The 15,767-nt window shown below is 39.7% G+C and overlaps 1 long non-coding RNA gene across 1 annotated transcript in view; it reads right to left on the bottom strand.

Annotated features, from left to right (window-relative positions):
- LOC126305481 (uncharacterized) overlaps window positions 1-9,795 on the bottom strand; it is a 23,920-nt gene extending 14,125 nt beyond the window's left edge. Inside the window, exon 1 of the long non-coding RNA XR_007553526.1 lies at window positions 9,692-9,795. This is a non-coding gene — a long non-coding RNA (uncharacterized LOC126305481). The remainder of the gene's footprint in view (window positions 1-9,691) is intronic.
- Window positions 9,796-15,767: the final 5,972 nt, after the last annotated feature.

Below are 15,767 nucleotides of genomic sequence, written 5' to 3'. Positions count from 1 at the left end.
TGCAAGTAAGTTTTAATTCTGCGGTAACAATCGAACTGCTGTTCTTTAAACATTTTTGTTGTTGAAATGTTCAGTGTATTTTTCTTATTTTCTTGCATGTACGAGTATGTATTAGTACGTGAAGAAGGGCAATGGAAAACAACATTGTAAACTTTATACATATTTTTGAAGACTTCCACAAGGGCTGGATTGGGTTGGAAGGGGGCAAGTGAAGATTATTTTAGTCAAACACTTTTACATTCAGAACAAACATTTGAAGAAAAGAAATGTGACTAGGGATCTTGGCTAGAATTAGACAGACACTGCTCTGAAATTGCAGTAATATTTGTCTAATGGTATATGGAGCATTTGTTTAGGTGCATCTAAGGAAAATATTTAGCCAACAGTCTGTACACAAACTTTAGCAGGGGTTTTTCCTTTAATATAGTAAAGTTGTGTCACAATCATGGCTGAATAGGAAATGCAGATAACTGCTGTTCCCTAGAATGTTCCACTTGCTCTCTTTAAATGTGTTTCTGTACTGTCTCAATATTGTGTTTTGAACTTATTTTGTGTATGAGTGCTGTTAACATGAAACCACTGGTTGTTAACCCGACCCCAGAAATTATGATCTGTTAACTGAATGCATCATGTGCCGATGTACAACAATCAATGCTCATACAACAGTCATGTGCAATTATTACTCTGATATGGCACTAAAATAAGCATTGCACTGCCATGTTATAATATTAATAATGGCTCCTTGAAACAGGTAAGGTTTTCCTGTATATGGGAGTGGCAACTCATTAAATAATGAAGATGCAAATGAGCAATGTGGATATGCAGATTGCCTTAAACGAGAGTGTCTAAATTATGGTTTGAAGTTTTCTTTCCAAGCTACATCAGAAAAACAATCTTCAGTGTTGACCAACCCTAGAATCACGGTGCCATTATATAGCATCACATCTCCAGTTTATTAGTACACAGTGTAACTGCACCTTTTACACATGTTTGTGAACAGGAACCAACCAAAGGAAGGAAGGAAGGAAGGAAGGAAGAAACCGGAAGTGAAAACCCAAAATGAACGCAAATATAGGTCGTGAAACCGTCCATCTCCGTACGCAGGCGCTAACTACCCCCTTGAGGGGGAGGGACTCCTTTTAGTCGCCTCTTACGACAGGCAGGAATACTTCGGGCCTATTCTAACCCCCGGACCTGCAGGGGGGAGTATTTATGTATGTATATTTAGATTTATTTCATACACAGGACAATGATTTTTCCTCTTACTATTAATAGAAGGTGGTCTAGCTATCCATACAGCAGAATCATCCTGCAATCAGCTTCAAACGCTGGTTCTCGAAATTGTCTCAATAGTGTTCTCCAGAAACAATGTCATCTTCCATTCATCGATTCCCATTTGAATTTCCAAAGCACATCTGTAATACTTGCATGTGTATTTGAACCTACGAATAACAAATCTAGAAGCCAGAGTGTGAATTGCCTCGATGTCTTGCTTTAATCCTACCTGGTGGGGATTCCAAACACTATCAGTACCAAAGAATGGGTCACAAATGAACAACATTTTCCTAAAATTATTCCAACAAACAAAAGTCGACTACTTGCCTTACACGGTTAACCCATTTCAAGACACTTAGCAGTGTTCCCTTAGACATTTACATGACCTGACTGTCAAGCAGGATACTAATAGTGCTGTATTCAAACTTTATGTATTTGTTATTGCTAATCATCTGCATTAACTGATTTTTTCACAACTAGAGCTAGCTGACATTCATCACATTAGCCAAAAATTCTGTCCAAGTCATATCATCCTAAAGTCACCTAATGGCAACACCTTCCTGTAAACCATAGTATCATCACTAAACAGGCACAGACTGCTGCTGACCCTATCCCTTTATGTATATAAAGAAAAATAAAGGTCCTGTCACACTTACCTCAGCAAATGTGTAAATAACATAATGGGTTCTTGACTAAATTTAAATTCTAATCTGGAACTGATAAATTCAATGGCAGAAAGTGACAATCTGTGCCAGACAGCCTGGTTTTCCCACTTCCCGAGTGATCACCTTAAATGCTTCAGCTGTCTGAGCACACTTCACATCCAACCCTAATTCCTGACTTGTCACACACTACAGATTGGTCCCTCATTACTTGCTGCTTCACGTTGATTCCCACAAGAGTTCAGATAAAGTGCATCTGCACCAAGTGTTCTTTTGGGGAGGGGGGTACAAAAGACGTGGGTATAAGAATTTGATTTTTATTTTTTGACGGAAAATAATTGTTTGGATTTCTCTTTGATTTTATATATGTTTGTTGAGTTTTGGATGACAGTCTTAATTTACTTTGATATAATTAACTACACAAGTAATTTTCACAGGTTCCATGAGTACTTGTTCAGCTACAACAACATATTGCAGGGACTGTTTGCTCTAGATGGCGGGTGATTGATCTGCAGTGAATATCCTGCTGAATTGGTTGGCCCAAATGGTTGTTATGGTATCACTTCCTGTTTGCCATATAATGTATGGTATTCACTCATGCTTCGTAAGGCGCATTACGTGTTTCACTGCATATATTTGGGCTTGTTACTCATTGAGTTGTGTTTCTCTCTTTGATATTACTCCACCAAAGCAAATATTTAAGAGAAACCTGAGGAAACCTCCCGTTTTCGGTATTTGCTGTCTTAAGGACGTACTGCCTGATCGTCGCATTGGTCGCTTTTCTCTCCCAAACGTGTACATTTATCGCCTGCTAACTTCTGTCGCGTGCTGCGGAATGCGGAGACACTACAAGCAACACAGTAGAACATAGTAGAAGCTACTAAGTTGATGCAATCGGAAAGTAGGAAGTAGCACAATTCAAGTTTCTGTTATCGATTATTCAATAATTGGCCGGGTTTGGTGCCTTCGTTCATGCAACTCTTAACGTCCTCGCTCATGTCCGAGGTCTGGCAGCCATGTTGCGAAAGAAAATGTGAAAAGTGTTAATATGTAGTAAAAACCTAAGAAATCCTCCCGTTTTCGTCATTTGCTATCTAATAGATGTAATGCCAGAGCGTCACATTGGTCGCGTTTCTCTCTCAAACGTGTAAATTTATTTTGTATATTGTAACAAATAAGCTCTGACATTAAGTCATGAGCGTCGTCTTCAGAATTAGACTAACTGTACTAAAACATTAGGTATATAGTACATTAATCAAATTAAAGTTTGTACTGACTCGAAAAGATGCAGTACTGACAAGTAACATATTAAAAAAGATTTAAGCCGGAAAGCCGACGTCATGAACACTTGTTAGATGGCGAGCCGCTAAGGGCTGCTCGTACTGTGAACAACGGATGCAACGATACTGAGGTGCCCACTTTAGAAAGTGTGGGCAAGTACACGTGGTGTTGCTACAAGCGCCTTCTAGTAGGCGCAGAAACCACTAGGCTACTGTACATTCAAAATTAGACACATGAAATTGTGATAGAGCTGATTCAGGCGTAAAGTAAGAATTAATAATAGGATGTAGTTACATATTTATCTACTTTAAATAGGTATACATTTTTAACGTAAAAACGGTAGTTATGACATACAAGAAAACAGCAAAGATGTGACAGGAAAAAAACATTTCGGTAAACTGCATGAGGAAGTCTGACTCAAAGATCAAGCAATCGCTTTAAACAGTCAAAAAAGTTTTTATTTCGCTGCTGCAGCTGTTCGTTGAGAATGAAGCCATCATAACGAGTGAGATGTTTGAAAATCTCCAATTCCTATAAGTCATCTAACCTACGGCCCTCCTTTTCCGTATGCAGAATATGGTAATCGCCTATGGCTTTAGGCACGTGTCAAGTAATTAAGGGATGATCGGCAAAGGATGAATTTAGGGGCTTGGTGCCGTTCTTTCTCAAAAGATGTTCTTTATATCTGATGGTGAAAGGACGCAGGGGTTGCCCTATACAATAGGAGGAGCAGGTATTGCAGATCTTATAAAGGCCAGAACTTTCTGTAGGGGAGCGAATGGATCTCAAATGATGTTATGAAGTATCTCTTTGGATTATTATTATCAGAGAAGGCAACATTGCAGTTGTATTTGTTGAGAAGCATGCGCTGAATGATTGGGAGTGGGTCCTATGTAAGAGATAGAAAAACGTGCTTTTGGGTTAGTTTCAGTGCATGAGGTGTTGAGCGTGGTAGTTCTTACAGTTTTCTTTTTTAGGATATCGTCCACTATGTTAGGCGTGTATTCATTATTGACAGCTATGGTATTAAGTAAATTAATCTACTCATTAAACTTTTCTGTTGAAGATGGTATGGAGGTGGCTCGGTGGACGGGAGAGTGAAAAAAGGCCATTTTTTGAGACTGTGGATGAAAAGAGGAAGAATATTGAAAGTGAATATTGAAAGTGATACTGTCTTCTATTGTAAGCGTCAAGTCTAAATAATTTAATTGGCGGTTATCGCTTTCGAGTTCAATAGTGAAAGAAATTTTTTCATGGAGGTAGTAAATATATGAGGTAGTAAATATATGATCATTTCTATCGGCGGGTCTGTTATATGTGACTAGAATATCATCAACGTATCTTGTGTAACCTCCCCCCATGAACCATGGACCTTGCCGTTGGAGGGGAGGCTTGCGTGCCTCAGCGATACAGATAGCCGTACCGTAGGTGCAACCACAACTGAGGGGTATCTATTGAGAGGCCAGACAAACGTGTGGTTCCTGAAGAGGGGCAGCAGCCTTTTCAATAGATGCAAGTGCAACAGTCTGGATGATGGACTGACCTGGCCTTGTAACAATAACCAAAACAGCCTTGCTGTGCTGGTACTGTGAACGACTGAAAGCAAGGGGAAACTATGGTCATAATTTTTCCCGAGGGCATGCAGCTTTAGTGTATTATTAAATGATCGCGTCCTCTTTGGTAAAATATTGCGGAGGTAAAATAGTCCCCCATTCGGATCTCCAGGCGGGGACTACTCAAGAGGATGTCGTTATCAGGAGAAAGAAAACAGGCGTTCTACGGATTGAAGCGTGGAATGTCAGATCACTCAATCGGGCGGGTAGGTTAGAAAATTTAAAAAGGGAAATGGATAGGTTCAAGTTAGATATAGTGGGAATTGGTGAAGTTCGGTGTCAGGAGGAACAAGGCTTCTGGTCACGTGACTACAGGGTTATAAACAAAATCAAATAGGGGTAATGCAGGAGTAGGTTTAATAATGAATAGGAAAATAGGAATGCGGGTAAGCTACCACAAACAGCATAGTGAACGTATTATTGTGGCCAAGATAGATATGAAGCCAAGACCTATTACAGTAGTACAAGTTTATATGCCAACTAGCTCTGCAGATGAAGAAATTGAAGAAATGTATGATGAAATAAGACATTCAGATAGTGAAGGGTGACGAAAATTTAATAGTCATGGGTGACTGGAATTCAGTAGTAGGAAAAGGGAGAGAAGGGAACGTAGTAGGTGAATATGGATTGGGTGGAGAGAAATTAAAGAGGAAGCCGCGTGGTAGAATTTTGCACAGAGCACAACTTAATCATAGCTAACACTTGGTTTAACAATCATGGAAGAAGGTTGTATACATGGAAGAACCCTGGAGATACTAAAAGGTATCAGATTATATAGTGGTAAGACAGATTTAGGAACCAGGTTTTAAATTGTAAGACACTTCCAGGGTCAGATGTAGACTGACCACAATCTATTGGTTATGACCTGTAGGTTAAAACTGAAGAAACTGCAAAAAGGTGGGAATTTAAGGACATGGGACCTGGATAAACAAAGAACATGATGTTGTACAGAGTTTCAGGGAGAGCATAAGGGAACAACTGACAGGAATGTGTGAAAGAAATACAGTAGAAGAAAAACAGGTAGCTCTGAGGGATGAAGTAGTGAAGGCAGCAGAGGATAAAGTAGGTAAAAAGACGATGGCTGCTAGAAATCCTTGGGTAACAGAAGAAATATTGAATTTAATTGATGAAAGGAGAAAATATAAAAATGCAATAAATGAAGCAGGCAAAAAGGAATACAAACTTCTCAAAAATGAGATCGACAGGAACTGCAAAATGGCTAAGCATGGATGGCTGGAGGACAAATGTAAGGATGTAGAGGCTTATCTCACTAGTGGCTACATAGATACTGCCTACAGGAAAATTAAAGAGACCTTTGGAGATAAGAGAACCACTTGTATGAACATCATGAGCTCAGATGGAAACCCAGTTCTAAGCAAAGAAGGGAAAGCAGAAAGGTGGAATGAGTATATAGAGGGGTCTATACAAGGGCGATGTACTTGAGGACAATATTATGGAAATGGAGGAGGATGTGGATGTGGATGAGATGGTAGATGCGATACTGCGTGAAGAGTTTGACAGAGCATTGGAAGACCTGACTCGAAACAAATCCCCCAGCGTAGACAACATTCCATTGAAACTACTAACGGCCTTGGGAGAGCCAGTCCAGACGAAACTCTACCATCTGGTGAGCAAGATGTATGAAACAGGCGAAATACCCTCAGACTTCAAGAAGAACATCATAATTCCAATCCCAAAGAAAGCAGGTGTTGACAGATGTGAAAATTACTGGACTATCAGTTTAATAAGTCACAGCTGCAAAATATTAATACGAATTCTTTACAGACGAATGGAAAAACTAGTAGAAGCCGACCTCAGGGAAGATCAGTTTGGATTCCATAGAAGTACTGGAACACGTGAGGCAATACTGACCTTACAACTTATCTTAGAAGAAAGATTAAGGAAAGGCAAACATAGGTTTCTAGCATTTGTAGATCTAGAGAAAGCTTTTGACAATGTAGATGGGAATAATCTCTTTCAAATTCTAAAGGTGGCTGAGGTAAAATACGTACAAGGAGCGAAAGGCTATTTACAATTTCTACAGAAACCAGATGGCAGTTATAAGAGTCGAGGGACATGAAAGGGAAGCAGTGGTTGGGAAGAGAGAGAGACACAGGGTTGTAACCTGTCCCCGATGTTATTCAATCTGTATATTGAGCAAGCAGTAAAGGAAATAAAAGAAAAATTCGGAGTAGGTATTAAAATCCAGAGAGAAGAAATAAAAAGTTTGAGGTTCACCGATGACATTGTAATCCTCTCAGACAGCAAATGACATGGAAGAGCAGTTGAACGGAATGGACAGTGTCTTGAAAGGAGGTATAAGATGAACATCAACAAAAGCAAAACGAGGATAATGGAATGTAGTCAAATTAAGTCGGGTGATGCCAAGGGAATTAGATTAGGAAATGAGACACTTAAAGTAGTGAAGGAGTTTTGCTATTTGGGGAGCAAACTAACTGATGATGGTCGAAGTAGAGAGGATATAAAATTTAGACTGGCAATGACAAGGAAAGCGTTTCTCAAGAAGAGAAATTTGTTAACATCGAATATAGATTTAAGTGTCAGGAAGTCGTTTATGAAAGTATTTGTTTGGAGTATAGCCATGTATGGAAGTGAAACATGGACAATAAATAGTATGGACAAGAAGAGAATAGAAGCTTTCGAAATGTGGTGCTACAGAAAAGTGCTGAAGATTAGATGGGTAGATCACATAACTAACGAGGAGGTATTGAATAGATTTGAGAGAAGAGAAGTTTGTGGCACAACTTGACGAGAAGAAGGGATCGGTTGGTAGGACATGTTCTGAGGCATCAAGGGATCACCAATTTAGTACTGGAGGGCAGGGTGGAGGGATAAAGTAGTGGAGGGAGACCGAGAGATGAATACACTAAGCAGATTCAGAAGGATGTAGGTTGCAGTAGGTACTGGGAGATGAAGAGGCTTGCACAGGATAGAGTGGCATGGAGAGCTTCATCAAACCAGTCTTAGGACTGAAGACCACAACAACAACTTGTTTAAGAAAAGATACCTAGTGAAGAGACTTTTCAGTCCTGAGACTGATTTGATGCAGCTTTCCATGCTACTCTATCCTGTGCAAGCTGCTTCATCTCCCAGTACCTACTGCAACCTACATCCTTCTGAATCTGCTTAGTGTATTGATCTCTTTGTCTCCCTCTACGATTTTTACCCTCTATGCTGCTGAGACACGGTTAAACAGCTTCGTTTCCAAGAAATTGGCAAATATGTCGGCGAGGTTGCGGACTAAAGTGTTGCCCATAGCGAACCCATCAGACCGCTGGCACAGTTGTCCGTTGAATTCAATGTAGTTGTACTTGACAACGACATTAATGAGATCCATAAAATCAGTAACCTGTTTATCTGATAGATCTTTTTTAAATTGAATTTAGTTTTCTTCCACAATGATGAGCGTCTTACGTACCGGGTCTTTGGTATAAAGATTTTTAATATCTAAGGAAAAAAGCTTGATGTCTGAACTGCATACTAAGTTTTTAATATTTTGGACCAAAACGTGATTGTTAGGAACGGAATAATTATTTTCGAAAACATGGATTTTTCAAAGTTTCGTGAAGAAACCGGGCCAAATCGTGATATGCGCCATTCATATTAGTGGAGATTGGACGTATTGGATGATTAGGTTTATGAATTTCGAATTGTGACCGAAGCTTAGGGTGCTGAGGGTTCATATTGATGAGTAGATTCTATTTGAAAGGTTTTATAAGAATTTTGCATTGTTAATGGCTGACCTTACTTTCTGTAATTTACACGGATCATCATGCAGCTCCGATATGTTGTTCTTACTGAAGAAAGTTTCAGCTTTAGAAATATATTCAGAAATATAAGCAATGAATAGACAACAACCTTTATCGGATTTAGTTATTAAAGCATTTGCTGTTTTAAGTTTATTATTAACGGAAGTTACTAAAATTCTGTCTTGATGCATAGCATTAGACAAAGTAGTTGCATTTTTCTCTAGCATGCGGGTTACATCATTCACAATTGTGAATTGAGAAGCATTATCTATCTTATTATAATCGAGACCGATTTTTAAATCAACAAGCATATTTTCTCACATTTCTGTCTGACAGGTTAGATCAGACATTGTATTTTAGTCCTCTTCCTAACAGGACTTTTTCATTCTCAGTAGAGACAATGTTGGTTTTATTTACAATTCGTACATGAAAGACGTTACTGCTTTTTTGAAATGTATTCTGAGGGAATTTTCATTAGAAAGCAGACAAAAAAGACTGCTGAACTTCATCCCGTGTTTCTGCATTCTACCTATATTACAAATCTCTAGATATTCGTTAATTTGAGTCCACATGTCAATATTAAAATTATAGTTAACACGATAAGTGTTTTTAATATTTAAGTACAAATGGTATGCTTCTTTAAGACGGTCTTCAGCGTTAAGCTCTTTCAGCCTATTACAAATATTCTTAATGATACGTCTAAAGGACTGGATTTTTCATACATACAGAAAAATTGATGTAGGCTTTTGTATGTCGGGACAAGCCCCATTTTTTCACACTGCTTGTTAAAATAGCCATGCTAATATTTAAAATTTTCTTTCTTAATTCGTCGTATTTAGAAGCAGCGTTAAAGACCTGTGCAGGTAAGAAATATAAAACTTTGAACACAACTGTTAAGGTTCAGTGACCGTGTCAGAATTATATTTTCTGAAATAAACCCTCGGTCACAAATATTAAGTCAAAATTGACCTGGTTTCGATGCTACTATGAGCGTCGCCAGCAGAATTAGATTAACTGTACTAAAACATTAGGTGTACTGTACACAAATCAGATTAAAGTTTGCACTAAATCGAATTGATACAGTACTTACATGTCACACAATAAAAAAGATCTAAGCCGGAAAGCCGACTTCATAAACACTTGTGAGATGGGGAGCCGCTAAGGGCTGCTCGTACTGTGAACAACGGATGCAACGATACTGAGGTGCCCACTATAGAAAGTGTGGGCAAGTAAACATGGTATTGCTACGAGCGCCATCTAGTAGGCGCAGAAACAACTAGGCTACTGTACATTCAAAATTAGACACATGAAATTATGATAGAGCTGATTCAGGCGTAAAGTAAGAATTAATAATAGGATGTAGTTACATATTTATCTACTTTAAATAGGTATACATTTTTAACGTAAAAACGGTAGTTATGACATACAAGAAAACAGCAAAGATGTGACAGGAAAAAAACATTTCGGTAAACTGCATGAGGAAGTCTGACTCAAAGATCAAGCAATCGCTTTAAACAGTCAAAAAAGTTTTTATTTCGCAGCTGCAGCTGTTCGTTGAGATTGAGGCCATCATAACGATTGAGATGTTTGAAAATCTCCAATTCCTATAAGACATCTAACCTACGGCCCTCCTTTTCCGTATGCAGAATATTGTTATCGCCTATGGCTTTAGGCACGTGTCAAGTAATTAAGAGATGTTCGCAAAGGATGAATTTGGGGGCTTGGTGCCGTTCTTTCTCAAAAAATGTTCTTTATATCTGATGGTGAAAGGATGTAGGGGTTGCCCTATACAATAGGAGGAACAGGTATCGCAGATGATTTTATAAACGACAGAACTTTCTGTAGGAGAGCGAAAGGATCTCAAATTACGAATGTATTATCTCTTTAGATTATTGTTAGTAGAGAAGGCAACATTGCAGTTGTATTTGTTGCGAAGCATGCGCTGAATGATGGGGAGTGGGTCCTATGAAAGAAATAGAAAAACGTGTTTTTGGGTTAATTTCAGTGCATGAGGTGTTGAGCGTGGTAGTTGTTGCAGCTTTCTTTCTTAGGATATCGTCCACTATGTTAGGCGTGTATTCATTATTGACTGCTATGGTATTAAGTAAATTAATCTCCTCATTCAACTTTTCGGTTGAAATTGGTATGGAGGAGGCTCGGTGGACGGAAGAGTGAAAAAAGGCCATTTTTTGAGACTGCTAAACTATGTCGTGTGCTGCGGAACGTAACGACACTATAAGCAACACAGAAGAAGCTTCTAGGTTGATGTAATTGGCCAGTAAGAAGCAGTACTATTCAAGTTTTAGTTATAGATTATTGACTTATTAGCCAGCCCTGATGCCTTAGGCATGGGTGACGACCTTAAGATTTTGCATGAAAGAAGGACTAGCAGCTGCGTTGCACGGGAGAATGTGAAAAGTGTTCATATGTGGTAAAAACGTGAGAAATCCGACCGTTTTCGTCGATTTCTATCGAATCGACTTAAAACCAGATCGTCACATTGGCCGCTCTTCCGTTTGAGACGGTTACATTTATCGCCTGCAAGGCTATGTCGCGTGCTGCGCTATGCGGAGACACTAAAAGCACCATAGTAGAACACAGAAGAAGATTCTAAGTTGATGTAATAGCCAGTAAGAAGTAGTACAATTCAAGTTTTAGTTTTATATTATTGACTTCTTAGCCGGCTTTGGAGCCTTGGACAGGAGCTAAGTCCTTAAGATTTTGCATGAAAGGAGAACTAGCAGCAGCTTTGCACGGGAGAATGTGAAAAGCGTTCATAGGTAGTAAAAACCTGAGAAATCCGTCCGTTTTCGTCATTTGTTATCGCATCGACTTAAAGCCAGATCGTCACATTGGCCTCTCTTCTCTCTCAAACGGTTGCAGTTACCGTCTGCAAAGCTATGCGCGTGCTGCGGTATGCGGAGACACTAAAAGCACGATAGTTAAACACAGATGAAGCTTCTAAGTTGATGTATAAGCCAGTAAGAAGCAGTACAATTCAAGATTTAGTTATCGAACAATGACTTTTTACACGGCTTTTGGGCCTTGGACATGAGCTAGGACCTTAAGATTTTGCATGAAAGGAGGACTAGCAGACGTGTTGCACGGGAGAATGTGAAAAGTGTTCATATGTAGTAAAAACCTGAGAAATCAGTCCGTTTTCGTCATTTGTTATCGATTTGACTTAAAGCCAGATAGTCACATTGGCCGCTCTTCTCTCTGAAACGGCTACATTTATCGTCCGCAAGGCTATGGCGCGAGCTGCGGTATGCGGAGACACTAAAAGAACCATAGTAGAACACAGAAGAAGCTTTTAAGTTGAAGTAATAGCCAGTGAGAAGCAGTAAGATTAAAGTTTTTGTTATCGATTATTGACTTTTTACACTTCTTTGGTGCATTGGACATGAGCTAGGACCTTACGATTTTGCATGAAAGAGGGACTAGAAGCCGCGTTGCACGGGACAATGTTAAAAGTGTTCATATGTAGTAAAAACGTGATAAATCCGTCCGCTTTCGTCATTTTTTATCGAATCGACTTAAAGCCAGATCGTTAATTTGGCCGCTCTTCTCTCTGAAACGGTTACATTTATCGTCTGCAATGCTAGGTCGCGTGTTGCGGTATGCGGAGACACTAAAAGCGCGATAGTAGAAAACAGGAGAAGCTTCTAAGTTGATGTAACAGCCAGTAAGAAGCAGTACAATTCAAGTTTTAGCTATCGATTTTTGACTTTTTACACTTCTTTGGTGCCTTCGACATGAGCTAGGACCTTAAGATTATGCATGAAAGGAGGACTATCAGCAGCGTTGCACGGAAGAATGTAAAAAGTGTTCATATGTAGTAAGAACCTGAGAAATCCGTCCGTTTTCCTCATTTGTTATCGAATCGACTTAAAGGCAGATCGTCACATTGGCCTCTCTTCTCTCTCAAAACGGTTGCAGTTACCGTCTGCAAAGCTATGCGCGTGCTGCGGTATGCGGAGACACTAAAAGCACCATAGTAGAACACAGAAGAAGCTTCTAAGTTGATGTAATAGCCAGTAAAAAGCAGTACAATTCAAGATTTAGTTATCGAACAATGACTTTTTACACGGCTTTTGGGCCTTGGACATGAGCTAGGACCTTAAGATTTTGCATGAAAGGAGGACTAGCAGCCGCGTTGCACGGGAGATTGTGAAAAGTGTTCATATGTAGTAAAAACCTGAGAAATCCGTCCATTTTCGTCATTATTTATCGAATCGACTTAAAACCAGATCGTCTCATTGGCCGCTCTTCTCTCTGAAACGGCTACATTTATCGTCCGCAAGGTTATGGCGCGAGTTGCGGTATGCGGAGACACTAAAAGCACCATAGTAGAACACAGAAGAAGCTTCTAAATTGATGTAATAGCCAGTAAGAAGCAGTACCACTCAAGATTTAGTTATCGATTATTGACTTTTTACCCTTCTTTGGTGCATCGGACATGAGCTAGGATCTTACGATTTTGCATGAAAGGAGGACTAGCAGCCGCGTTGCACGGGAGAATGTGAAAAGTGTTCATATGTAGCAAAAACCTGAGAAATCCGTCCGTTTTCGTCATTTGTTATCGAATCGAATTAAAGCCAGATCGTCTCATTGGCCGCTCCTCTCTATGAAACGGTTACATTTATCGTGTGCAAAGCTATGTCGCGTGCTAGGGTATGCGGAGACACTAGAAGCACCATAGTTAAACACAGATGAAGTTTCTTTGTTGATATAATATTAATTAAGAAATAGTACAATTCAAGTTTTTGTTAGAGATTATTGACATTTTACACTTCTTTGGTGCCTTGGACACGAGCTAGTACCTTAAGATTTTGCATGAAAGGAGGACTGGCAGCCGCGTGTCACGGCAGAATGTGAAAAAGGTTCATAAGTAGTAAAAACCTCAGAAATTCGTCCGTTTTCGCCATTTGTTATCGTGTCGACTTAAAGCCAAATCGTCACATTGGCCGCTCTTCTCTCTGAAACGGTTACAATTATCGTCTGCAAAGCTATGTCGCGTGGTGCGTTATGGGGAGACACTAAAAGCACCATAGTAGAACACAGAAGAAGCTTCTAAGTTGATGTAATAGCCTGTTAGAAATAGTACAATTCAAGTTTTAGTTACTGAATATTGACTTTCTACACGGCTTTGGGGACTTGGACATGAGCTAGGACCTTAAGATTTTGCATGAAAGGAGGACTAGCAGCAGCGTTGCACAGGAGAATGTGAAAAGTGTTCATATGTAGTAAAACCCTGAGAAATCCGTCCGTTTTCGTCATTTGTTGTCGAATCGACTTTAAGCCAGATCGTCACATTGGCCTGTCTTCTCTCTCAAACGGTTGCAGTTACCGTCTGCAAAGCTATGCGCGTGCTGCGGTATGCGGAGACACTAAAAGCACGATAGTTAAACACAGATGAAGCTTCTAAGTTGATGTAATAGCCTGTAAGAAGCAGTACAATTCAAGATTTATTTATCGAACAATGACTTTTTACACGGCTTTTGGGCATTGGACATGAGCTAGGACCTTAAGATTTTGCATGAAAGGAGGACTAGCAGCCACGTTGCACGGGAGATTGTGAAAAGTGTTCATATGTAGTAAAAACCTGAGAAGTCCGTCCTTTTTCGTCAATATTTATCGAATCGATTTAAAACCAGATCGTCTCATTGGCTGCTCTTCCCTCTGAAACGGCTACATTTATCGTCCGCAAGGCTATGGCGCGAGTTGCGGCATGCGGAGACACTAAAAGAACCATAGTAGAACACAGAAGATGCTTCTAAATTGATGTAATAGCCAGTAAGAAGCAGTACCACTCAAGATTTAGTTATCGATTATTGACTTTTTACCCTTCTTTGGTGCTTTGGACATGAGCTAGGACCTTAAGATATTGCAAGAAATTAGGACTAGCAGCCGCGTTGCACGGGAGAATGTGAAAAGTGTTCATATGTAGTAAAAACCTGAGAAATTCTTCAGTTTTCGTCATTTGTTATCGAATTGACTTAAAGCCAGATCGTCAATTTGGCGCTCTTCTCTCTAAAACGGTTAAATTTATCGTCTGCAAAGCTATGTCACGTGCTGCGTTATGCGGAGACAATAGAAGCACCATAGTAGAACACAGAAGAAGCTTCTAAGTTGATGTAATAGCTAGTAAGAAGCAGTACAGTTCAAGTTTTGGTTATTGAATATTGACTTTTTTCCTTTCTTTGGTGCCTTGGACATGAGCTAGGACCTTAAGATTTTGCATGAAAAGAGGACTAGCAGCCGCGTAGCACGGGAGAATGTGAAAAGTGTTCACATGTAGCAAAAACCTGAGAAATCCGTCCGTTTTCGTCATTTGTTATCGCATCGACTTAAAGTCAGATCGTCACATTGGCCTCTCTTCTCTCTCAAACGGTTACATTTATCGTTTGCAAAGCTATGTCGCGTGCTGCTGTATGCGGAGACAATAAAAGCATCATAGCAGAAAACCGAAGAAGCTTCTATGTTCATGTAATAGCCAGTAAGAAGCAGTAAAATTCAAGTTTTAGTTATTGAATATTGACTTTTTACCCTTCTTTGGTGCTTTGGACATGAGCTAGGACCTTAATATTTTGCATGAAGGGAGGACTAGCAGCCGTGTTGCACGGGAGATTGTGAAAAGTAATCATATGTAGTAAAATCCTGAGAAATCCGTCCGTTTTCGTCATTTTCTAACGAATCGACTTAAAGCCAGATCGTCACATTGGCCGCTCTTCTCTCTGAAACGGTTACATTTATCGTCTGCAAGGCTATGTCGCGTGTTGCGGTATGCGGAGACACTAAAAGCACCATAGTAGAACACAGAAGAAGCTTCTAAGTTGATGTAATAGCCAGTAAGAAGGAGTACAATTCAAGTTTTAGTTATCGATTATTGACTTTTTACACTTAATTGATGCTTTGGACATGAGCTAGGACCTTAAGATTGTGCATCAAAGGAGGACTAGCAGCCGCGTTGCACGGGAGAATGTAAAAAGTGTTCATATGTAGTAAGAACCCTAGAAATGCATCCGTTTTCGTCATTTGTTATCGAATCGACGTAAAGCTAGATCCTTACATTGGCTACTCTTCTCTCTGAAATGGTTACATTTACCGTCTGCAAAGCTATGTCACGTGCTGCGGTATGCGGAGACACTAAAACGACCATAGTA

This window comes from Schistocerca gregaria, unplaced genomic scaffold, assembly GCF_023897955.1.
Source record: "Schistocerca gregaria isolate iqSchGreg1 unplaced genomic scaffold, iqSchGreg1.2 ptg000317l, whole genome shotgun sequence".
In the NCBI taxonomy this organism is placed as follows: Eukaryota; Metazoa; Arthropoda; class Insecta; order Orthoptera; family Acrididae; genus Schistocerca; species Schistocerca gregaria.
This window is presented reverse-complemented; position numbering and strand designations above follow the sequence as displayed.